Source organism: Onychomys torridus, chromosome 1, assembly GCF_903995425.1.
Source record: "Onychomys torridus chromosome 1, mOncTor1.1, whole genome shotgun sequence".
NCBI lineage: Eukaryota > Metazoa > Chordata > Mammalia > Rodentia > Cricetidae > Onychomys > Onychomys torridus.
Window position 1 is genome coordinate 65331898 of NC_050443.1, and position 11031 is coordinate 65342928.

An 11031-nucleotide genomic window follows, 5' to 3' on the forward strand; every position below is an offset into this window, starting at 1 on the left:
TAAGATTCTCTTCAAGATCCAGAATGTTCTGACTTGTCTTAGTTTGGGCTTCTACTGGCTGCAATGAAACATCACAGCCCCAAAAGCAAGTTAAGGGGGCAAGAGTATATTTGAAAGACACTTCTGTATCTCTGTTCATGATAGATAGGACAGGACACTTAAGAAAGTCAGGACAAGAACTTAAACGGATCAAGAACCTGGAGAAAGGAGGTGTTGAAGGGGCCATGGAAGAGTGATGCTTACTGGATTTCTTTCCATGCTTAGTTCAGTCTGCTTTATTATAGATCCCAGGACCACAAGTCTAGGGTTGGCACAACCCACAATGAGCTTGGCCTTCCCCTATCAATCACTAGTTGAGAAAATGTCCCATAGACATATACACAACCAATATCATGGAGATAATATCTTACTGAGTGTGCTGAGTCAGAAGATGAAAGCCCACTATCCATGAAGCCACATGTATATAGGTAAAGCCACAGAAAACATGGCAACATGTAGATTAAGAGAAATGGGCTGTGTTTAAATGTAAGACCTAATCAGTGGTAGGCCTGAGCTAATGGCTGAGCAGTTTTAAATTATATAAGATTCTGACTGATTATTTTTTACAAGTGGCTTTGGGTCTCTTGACCTTGGCAGGTCTGGAGAAACCTCCAGCTACAGTCCTCTGTATACATGGATGATAAGGCCCTATGGCTGAAGATGAAACCTACACAGCTGAGTAAAGATGAAGAAATAAAGCTTGTGCCTACTTAGAGCATTTATGCCTGGTAACTACTTCTCATAATACTCAAAGTTCTCTGAAAAACAAGCAAGGTAAACAGAAACCTAAATACATACAATGGTGACTGCCTGCAAGATGTGCTAGTGAAACAGTGCAATGAAGCTGGTGGGAGTAATCAAATAATAAATGATGTGGTTTAATGTCCATTCCAAGAGATTGAATACATGTTTGACACCACAAGGCCCACCAAGAACATGACAACAGATAGGCCCAAAACGTAGGGGAAAACCAAAGACTACTGTTCTGATAAAGGAACAGAGTCATGACATCATTCTGCTTTATTCATAGATCTGTTCCTTGCTTAGACATCATCAGAAAATTTTCTTCCTTCAGTATATGTAGACAAATACCTAGACCCACAGTTGGTCAATGTGCAGAGATTGAGAGAACGTGCACCATTTTTTAAATGTGGTGTCTCTATCAAATGCAACACCATTCCACACAGGGTACAAGGAACTCCATGGCAGAAGATGTGGAAAGATTTGTAAGTTCCAGAGTGAATGGAGAGAACAAAAGTAAGGACATCTATGCACAGGACTGGTGCACATATGAACTCACAGATGCTGAGGCAGTATATACAGGACCTACACACCTCTGTGCCAGATGGAGTTCGTTTGCTCAGTGGAGCAGTGGACAAAAGCGCCTATCTTAAACTCAGGAGATATCTCTTATCAATATCTACTGCAAACAAAATTTAGTTCTCACCAAAAGAGTTTCACTTGGGACATGGACCCATGCATTTAGTGTGGGCAATGATGCTCAGTAGTAGATGGCCAAAACAAAATAAACTCAATGTTATTGAAGGTTCATTATATCATATTTTTTCAGGGCTTTAAAAGTTATTTTAAGCCCGGATCCCAAATTTGTATTATGACATTTTTGTTTTTGTGGGATTCCTGTGCATAAGAATGTGTGTGTCTTATTATCTATATGTGTATCTCATTTTTTTATTTCTTCTGTTTGTTTGATTATGTTGTCATATTCTGATTTGTTTGTTTTGGTTTTATCTTATTTTCTTTTTTTCTCCTTTTTTAATTTATTATATTAGTGTTTTAATTTTACACAGCAGCCATGGGTTCCCTTGTCTTCCCCCTCCCGCTCACGCCCCCACCTTCTCCCCTTCCCCTCCCCTCCATTCCTATTTCCAAAAGGGCCAAGACTCCCCTGGGAATTCAATTCAACCTGGTAGATTCAGTACAGGTAATTCCAGTCCCCTCCTTCCAGGCTGAGAAAAGTGTCCCTGTGTAAACCCAAGGTTCCAAACAGCCAGCTCACGCACTAAGGACAGTTCCTGGTCCCACTGCCTGGTGCCTCCCAAATAGTTCAAGCTATTCAATTGTCTCACTTAGCCAGAGGGCCTGATACAGTTGGGGGCTCCACAGCTTTTGGTTCATAATTCATGTGTTTCCATTAGTTTAGCTATTTGTCCCTGTCCTTTTCCAATCTTGGTGTCAACAATTCACACTCTTACAGTCCCTCCTCTTTCTTGACAATTGGACTCCTGGAGATCCACCTAGGGCCTGGCTGAGGATCTCTGCATCCACTTCCATCAGTTATTGGATGAGAGTTCCAGCATGACAGTTAGGGTGTTTGGCCATCTGATCACCAGACTAGGTCAGTTCAGGCTTTCTCTCGACCAATGCCAGTAGTCTACAGTGGATGTATAATTGTGGATTTCTGAGGACCTGTCTAGCACTTTGCTTCTTCCTGTTCTCATGAGGTTTTCATTTATCATGGTCTCTTATTCCTTGTTCTCCCTTTCTGTTCTTGATCCAGCTGGGATGTCCTGCTCCCTTAAGCTCTCTTTTCCTCGAACGTTGCCCTTCATTACTCCCACTGTAAATATCATTTAGAAGAGTCTTTTTTTCCATCCAGAGAAAGAAATGGTGTTAGTTCAGATAGGAGGGGGAGTACACAGGATCTCAGAGGTGTGGGGGAATGAAACCTGTAATCAAATATAATATATGAGAACTAAATTTTCAATAAAAATGCAGGGATATAAGTTTTATGTGTGATAATGTAGATGGCCCTGGGAAAATATATCAGATTAGAATGGCATAAATGAACAAAAAATAGTTTATCTCATTCACATATAAGCCCAAATTGAGCTGTATGTGATAGAATGTAGATTTAGGAATATACAGGGATGACAGAATAAAAGATGAGAGCTAAGCTGGGCGTTGGTGGCTCACGCCTTTAATCCCAGCACTTGGTAGGCAGCGCCAGGCAGATCTCTGTGAATTTGCGGCCAGCCTGGGCTATCAAGTGAGATCCTGGAAAGGCGCAAAGCTACACAGAGAAACCCTGTCTCAAAAACAAACAAACAAACAAATAAAACATAAAAGATTAGAGCTGAAGGATATATTATCACGATTCCTAGTGAAATGTTCTAAATATTTTGAACTTGAATGTGATGATGGATGGACTCATTTTTCTATGTTAACTTCAATTTTTTAAACAAGTGGACCATAAAATGTAACTTAACAGAAACAGAAACAAACTCCCAAAACAAATTAGTTGTTTTAGATTTGTGCTTTTTTCCCCTTTGAGATGTTGAATATTTTCTATATAAAATCTTCAATGGTTTACTGCTTTTTATTTGAAAAAATACACATTGGCGCTTTATGACATCATCAATGATGCTTTTTTTTTTCATGTCTGTGGGAAACCTCTACATTGTTTTTAATTTGTGAAAACCTGGAGTTTATCGGATGAGGTTTATTGCTGGGATGTAGCACATTATGCTCTGCTTCCATCTGTGAAAGTAATGTGGCATTGTGAACTTTCACCCTGGAAGGCTTTATTTAGTCACAAGCCTCTTATCACTCTATGTAAAATCAGTATATTTAGAAAGGAGAAAGAAACTTACTCCAAAGTTTTCTCAACAAAGAAGATGACTGGAAACTAGACTAATATTGAGAATTGATAGATACTGAAAGATGGAGAGCCAGTTTTACTTTTTTTAAAACATAGAGCATTTTGCTGGTTTAACCATTGTCCAATGGAAGGGCATATATTCAAGAGCATATGGACAGTATAAATTAGACTTGATGCATAAAAAAAAGATGAAACAAATTAGGATGGTTGGGAGAGAGGCAAGGGTCTGGGGAAGTTGTTGGTAGTATGTGAATATTATCATAATGCATTCCATGAAATCTTCAAATGAGTAATAAAATTTTAAATAGACAATACACGTTGGTCTAGTTATGTGAGAAAATAAATGAATCCTTCCTGCCTTCAGGTAGGCTCACAGTCTGAAATGAGATTGATTGGTTGCTTTGGTTCCCTCTCATCACTATACATCCATATAGGAAACAAGTATGATTAGAATAATTTTAAACATGGTTTGGAAAAGTTGCAGAAAATTATAGGCAAAATTGGGAACCCAATTCCAATGTAAGTTACATATATCAACAACTTAATTTCCTGTTTATTGCATTATAAAAAACAATACTAACATGAATATCAACAATATATAGTACAATCATTTGGGCATCCCTTACATGTAATCTAAAACATGTTGTATATGTAGATAGTATATACATATAACAAGCTTACTTTTCTTTTATCTGCCAATGAAATTCCAACTTATGGAGAATAATGAATGCCACAAAAACCATCCTTTTCTCAGCCACAGAGAAATTCTGATTATGTGTAACAAAAGAGGAGTTGGCATAACTGAAATTTTGTTTGTGAAATGACACACCTAAGTGCTCATTCAACTCAGAAATGTAAAATGATGAGGAACAGCATAAACAAACAAGGAAACAGCCCTTCTGACAAATTCCATCAGATGATAGGGAGATTCAGAGTATTTGCAGAATAAATACTATTCATTTTTAAGTTAAAATGATTACACATACAGTAAGTTTATATTAAATTCTCTAACTTGCCACAAATTGTATAATTCCTGATACTATACAAAGCATATGAAAATAAATGACTGAACTATCACTTCTCCCCTATATTCACTGTGATGGCATAGGACATTCATAAAAATGGTCTGACTAAATATGTATAATATTGTATTTTCCATTAAAATTCATGTGCAGTTCCCTTAACCATGCCGTTCACATATAGCTGAACAATCACTTTAAAGAAGTTACTAGTAGGTACATAGGCAGAATGTCTCTTCATAATACCCACACTTATTTTTGTACAAGTCTCTTTTGAGATGGTGAATATGTGTTTCGTTTTGTTGAATCTCACTCATCTCAGCCATGTTTCAGAAGTCATAATGTATTCACAACGATCTGATATTATTTCTTTATTTAATTAGATAAAACACGATATAGGTGCATTAATAATTCAGTATGTTTCTCTATAAATTCATTTCCTTTATCAATTGTGATATCATGTTTCTAATCATGCTAGAATTATCCAAGCATTGCTCAGAAAATAATATTGAATAGCCATAAAACAAAAACTGCTATTTAGTCACAAATATAAAGAAAAACATACACTAATTTGGAAACATATTTGCGATGTAATAAACGGCTTAACAGGAATTTAGGTACAATAATTCCAGTCTGTCTTGAACATACATGTATATGAAGAAAATTCAGGAAATAATCAGGACTGTTTTTTTTTTCAAATGAGGCATTTATGCCTCCATGAGACAGTTTCTGTACTAATCAAATATTTGTATTCGTAGAAATGCAAACAAAAGTGTCTAGGAAGGAAACATATACCTTGCCATTATTTATAACTCATAAAGCCTGGAGAAATTAAAGCATTTTTCTGGAATCTTTCCATCTTGTGTCATGTAATATTGTAAGTATAGATATAGAAAGGTCCTGTGATTTTAAAGTGCCAGAATTTCAGACATAAAATTCCTCATAATCTTAAAATAGGAGATCCTGAGGCATATTGATTGATTAGCTGGTGAAATTTGAGAGTGAATGAGATGAATTGAAAACATCCTTTCCTTGACTCTCAGGGCACAACTTGCCTGCAATGTGTAGATAATTATAGGCTTATGGGAGACATGACATATGTATTGGTGAAAGTTTTTGTTCAAATTCCACTCAAATAATCCTTTAACCTTCCTCATTTATCTCATCATTTGGATATCTGTGACATCTCCATATTCCATAGTACCATGAATATTACTTTTACAGCAATTATGTGATCACTTGCCCTTTGTTCCACACTCTCCTTCAAATCTAATATTTTTGATATACAGAGGCTTATTCAACACATAGTGCTGTGGATATCACTCTGTACAAATAAAATGCTGTTTGGCCAGTGGCTAGGCAGAAAGTATAAGGCGGGACCAAAGAAGAGAAGAGGATTCTGGGGAAAGTAGAAGGCTGGAGAGAGACCCCAGCCACCGCCATGAAAGAGCAACATGTAAAGACACCGGTAAGAGCACAAGCCATGTGGCCAAAGTATAGAACTAACAGAAATGGGTTTAATTAAGATAGAAGAAGCAGATAAACCAAGAAAGCCCTGCCAACGGGCCATACAGTTTGTAAACCAATGTAAGTTTTTATGTGCTTTCTTGGTTTTGGATCTGAGCGACTGTTGGACTGGCAGGTAAGAGAGATTTGTCCTGGACTGGGCCGGTAGGAAAAATCTAACTACAACATAGGATATTATTTCACTTTTAGTGCAGTTTTTTCAATTATTCTGAGATTTCCCTTATATAAAGAGTCTTAACTTTAACCTCAGCTTTGAATGTCCCACTGAGATATGGTATTAAAGAGAATATAACCCTTTGTCTATAAACTGAAACTTCACTATGATGATCTGAATGCATATTACAATGCCACACTAGAAATGTGTTCTCCAACCCCAAAATTTAGATGTTATATTTGACATTTTCCCTATCAAACTCCACGAGACATTGTAACAATTTGCTCAGCTGAAATCTCAAACCAGTTAACCTCATTGAATTAGGAAAATTGGTGTCCACATATAATCAGATTTGTGTATCCACTCAACCTCACAAATGCCAAATTTAATTTATATTATTAGGTAAAAGAGGAGAAGGGATTAGAAGTGTAATAAAGTAAGCATATACAGTAAAATGAGACATGATGATTTTTAAAAGCCTTATCAACCTGAAGCAAGTTGGATAAATTTGTAACCTTCGTACTCCTCTCTCAACCTGTTAGCTGGTCAAGGGCAACCACTTATTCTAGTACTTCAAAAGGGAAACAGGAAACAATTGCTTTCAGGGGCACCCTCTATTCTATACAAATGAAATAATAGTTTAAATTGTGGTATTCTAATTGGATGTGTCATGTGTTTTTATAACATCTAGAAACTTTGAAAAAAAAGTTCTGACATTGTTTAATTCCACAAAGAAGTGTGGCTGTGGCACTGAAAAACTGATGCAAAGAGTTAGGATGGCAAACTTCTCATATTGAACGGACATTGTTTTTTTTCCACACCCTGATTTCAGCTGTAGAATCAAAGAACACAATAATTGTGAAATTATTACAGATAGATTATTGAACAACAACCTCACTATCTTTTTAATATGTCTACTAATAACTAAATGGCCAGCAGATATACCAAGGCCTTCTGTTTAGGAATTCTATGCTGATTGAGCAAAAACAAAACAAAACAAAACAAAACAAAACAAACAAAAAAAAAACCACTAGCAGATGAAAGAAGGACCTCTTTATTGTAGCCTCTATGGACACAAAATAAAAGAAAGTTCTTAAGTACTATGTTTTTTGTGAGGGGCAGCACTGACAGTAGTTGGGAAAATACCATATTTAATGTATGCAATGACCTGTCCACCCTGTTCAACTACACACAGTAAGCATGCTGAGCATCAGGCTGCTGAGGCTTCTCCATTGGAATCCAACAGCTTTCCTATGTGTCCATGAGTTTCTCTTTTCTCCATGGAGGTCAATCAGGCCAATCCCTGGAGCTGTGTGTGGACACATCAGAACATATACTCTAGAAATAACAAGGATTATGTGTGTGCTACAGTATGTTTTCACAATGACTTAATTCAGCTCAAAACAAACATCTAAGACTTATAAATTGAAATTAAACCAAGTCAAGAAGTAAATGGCATACTACTACCTTGGCAGAAGTTAGTTAGCTTTACAGTTTGTTACTGAGCCACACATAGGTACCATGACTCATTCTAAACTGAAGGTGCCTGTCCTCACTCTAGATGCTAGCTTATGGTGCTGTTATTGACATTTGAATTCACCTAAGACCTACATTTGCTACTTGGCTGTGGGTTTTACAGTCTTAATCAGAATCTTTTCCAAGAAGAATCTCAACTTTCACGTTACAAAAAAAAAAAAATGTAGAGGGGGCAGAAAGAAAGGTGACTGAAAGCCGCAAGAGAAAGGGCCAAGTCATGTGAAAGGCAAACCCATCAGAACTAACCATGGAACTGTTAAAGGCAAAGGTGTGGAAGGATGTATGACACGTTCTGAAAAGGCACAACTGCCAAACTCAGACTGTTATACCCAATGAAACAATCCATTAAAATTGAAGGAGAAATAAAACCTTTCTATTACAAAAACAGACTAAAGGAATACATGACCAGGAAGTCAGCTCTACAGAGGATACTGGAAGGAGTGCTTCAGACTGAAGAAAAGGATAAACACTCCAGAGAGCAACAGGTGGAAAATACAAAATAGAGCAGTTAATCAAAACAATGCCAGAAAAGACCATAAAATGAACAAAATCATGGAAATCAATACACACATTTTTAATGACTCTGATTTCAGGTCACCAATAAGCAGACACAGATTCAGACTGGGATATAAAAGCAGGTCCAACTTTTCTGCTATCTCTGAGAAACACAGCTTACTTTCAATAGGTAATAGACACAGTATGGATGGGAAAAGGTGCCCCTAGCAAATGGAACTAGGAAACAAGCTGGTGCAGCTATTCTAATACCAAACAAAATAGATTTCAAACTAAAACTAGCAGAAGAAATGAATCACATCACACTTCAAGATATGACAGTTCTAACCATGTATGCATCAAACACAGATACACTATTTTCATAAAGCAAATATTTCTAGATATGAATCCAACACAGCAACAGTGGGAGATTTCAGTCACCAAAATAATAATAAAATAATAATAATAATAATAATAATAATAATAATAATAATAATAACATCCAGAAAAAATAACAGCAGAGAAATCTCAGAGTTAAGCAAAGCCATAAGTGAAATGGACCTAAAGACATCTACAGAACATTGCATCTAAACACTACAAAATACCTGCTCTTTCAGCAGCTCCTGGACTTTCTCCAAATAAACCACATATTATGACATATAGAAAGCCTCATCAAATCTAGTGAGATTTAAATAGTATCATGTATTCTATCTGAACACAATGCAATGCAGTTAGATACCAAGAAGAAGAGTAACTAGAGAAGCAGGCAATTTTATAAAATTAAACAATGTAAGGTGAAAACTTAGGAAGGAAATAAAAGGATTTAATGAAAATGAAATACATCGTAGCAAATTCTACTATGGGGCAGAATGAGCAGTTCTGTGAGGAACATTCATCATTGTAATTTCCTACATCAAATACTTTGAGAAATCTCAAATAGCTTAATGATTCACTTTATTGCCATGAACAAACAATAATGAACTTCAAAGCAATAGACAGGGAGAATGATTAAGACCAGAACAGAAATGAAGTAGGTTCTTTGAAAAGGTAGATGGAATGAACACTTAGCCGAATTAACAAAAGAAAGAGAGAAGATCCAAGTTTAAAAAAAAGACAAAAATAGATATTTCAACAAATACCAATGAAACCTATTAAAAAATAAAAATAAAACACTTCTCTTCCACAAATTGAAAAACCTACAAAAAATGGATGAGTTTCTAGATGCATATGACCTACCAAAATTAACCCATGATGAAATGAATAGATTTTTAAAATTATTATTTATTATTATTATATTTGTGTTTTAATTTTACACATCAGGCATGGGTCCCCCTCTCCTCCCCCATCCCGCTCCCAACCCCACCTTAACCCCATCCCCTCCCTTCCTTTCCCATCTACTCCAGGGCCATGACTCCCCTGGGGATTCTTTTAAACCTGGTGGATTCAGTACAGGCAGACCCAGCCCCCTCCTTTCAGGCTGAGCAAAGTGTCCCTGTGTAAGCCCAAGGTTCCAAACAGCCAGCTCATGCACTAAGGACAGGTCCTGGCCCCACAGCCTGGATGCCTCCCAAACAGTTCAAGCTATTCAATTGTCTGACTTATCCAGAGGGCCTGATGCTTTTTCCAATTTTGGGCTCAACAATTCACGCTCTTATAGTCCCTCCTCTTTCTTGACAATTAGACACCTAGAGCTCCACCTGGGGCCTGGCTGAGGATCTCTGCATCCACTTCCATCAGTTATCGGATAAGAGTTCCAGCTCGCCTGTTAGTGTGTTATTTTCAAAGGGATGTCACCTGATCTAGAATTTGCCTAGGATATATTCCTGTCACAATGTCCTTTAAAGAAACCAATGACTTTCTTGCCAATAAGCTTAAATCATGAATTAAGGAAAGATTAGCACCAGTTTCTAAATTATTGGCTATTAGCCACTATGCACATGGACCACTTTATGACCAAGCCATTTCTTGTCCATGAAAATTTCAGAAAAATCTTACAGGAGAATCCAGAGCTAGAGGGTTATAAAGGATATGTGGTTCCAGTCTATACTGTATTTCTAAGCACTCCAGCATTTTAAGAAGACAAAAACACCACCAATTTTCAAGTTGTAATCAGGATTCATTTGCCTTTTCTCTATATTTCCAGGTTCTGTTAACATTCAGATTGTAGGAACTCACTACTTAGTTCACTTACTAGAACATCAGGCCCTAGGATATCTGACCTTCAGAATTTTTATAAATCCCAAGAACATTTTAGGGCCCAGGTTAATTTCAATCCCACAGACACTTAAGTTTATTACTGAGAACAATTCATAGATGTACAAAGTAGATTCTCATAGAGAACATGTTTAAAATTATTTATTTTGGGGAATGACATTAATCAATGTAACAGAACCATATCTACACCTTGCTTCTCCATATAACATTCCACTCATTGAAAGAGACCTTTCTCCCGTATTTTTGGCTGCTGATTTTCATAACACAGTAAGCTCAATTAGAGATGGTAACATGTGCATGAATTTAGGGTCATTTACTAGAATCCTAAGAGAAAACACAGCCTCAGTAGAACTTTTCCTCCCATAGGCACTACCAACTGCCTATAGCACATCAGTGTGCTGGATTGGGTTCCTAAAGATCTACTGAGTCTT